The sequence below is a fragment of the Brassica oleracea genome, chromosome C4 (genome assembly GCF_000695525.1).
Source record: "Brassica oleracea var. oleracea cultivar TO1000 chromosome C4, BOL, whole genome shotgun sequence".
Lineage (NCBI taxonomy): Eukaryota > Viridiplantae > Streptophyta > Magnoliopsida > Brassicales > Brassicaceae > Brassica > Brassica oleracea.
The window spans coordinates 17034220-17034896 of NC_027751.1; positions in this window are offsets into that span (position 1 = coordinate 17034220).

A 677-nucleotide genomic window follows, 5' to 3' on the forward strand; every position below is an offset into this window, starting at 1 on the left:
TACGAAAGAATAACAAATCTTCAGCATCGCGAGACGTCGCAGAATCCTGAAGATTCGTTATTCGACGAAATTTTCTTCCTCGATAAAAACACTTTCTTGGAAGACCAGACAGTCATACGCACTAACGTCTTCTCAAAACATATCCTTCGCGAAGACTCGAAAAGGTAATTTTAACCATTAAGTTTGTTGTTGATCACAACAAACTCTTAACATCCTAAACAGACTTAGCCATCTCGTAGAGATGACTCCCGTACATCCGACACAAGGATAATAGCAATATAAAAGAAACCCAAAATTTTTGGTCAGCACTTCCAGGAGGCTTAAAAATTTTCCTTGGAGAGATGCTCGGTTCCAACCATAGAAGTCGTATAAGCCGAGAACCTATCACGGACTTTAAATCGGTATGGAATCAGGATGGAACTGAAACCGGATACGTAAGTCGAATTAGTCATCGCACCTTCTAAAACCAGGAGTAAACCTAGGTCTTGCGCTAAACCCAGCGCACTGGTCTCTAACATCTCTAGGCATAGTATCAAAAACCTTGATACGAGATCCCAAAATTTGTCTCTTTGCCAATATCCGAGCGTCTTCAGAAATCCCGCAAGTTTACACACTGCGGAAAACTCTCGAAACAGATCACAGATATAGCAGTTCACACAGAGTTAGATTACGAGATG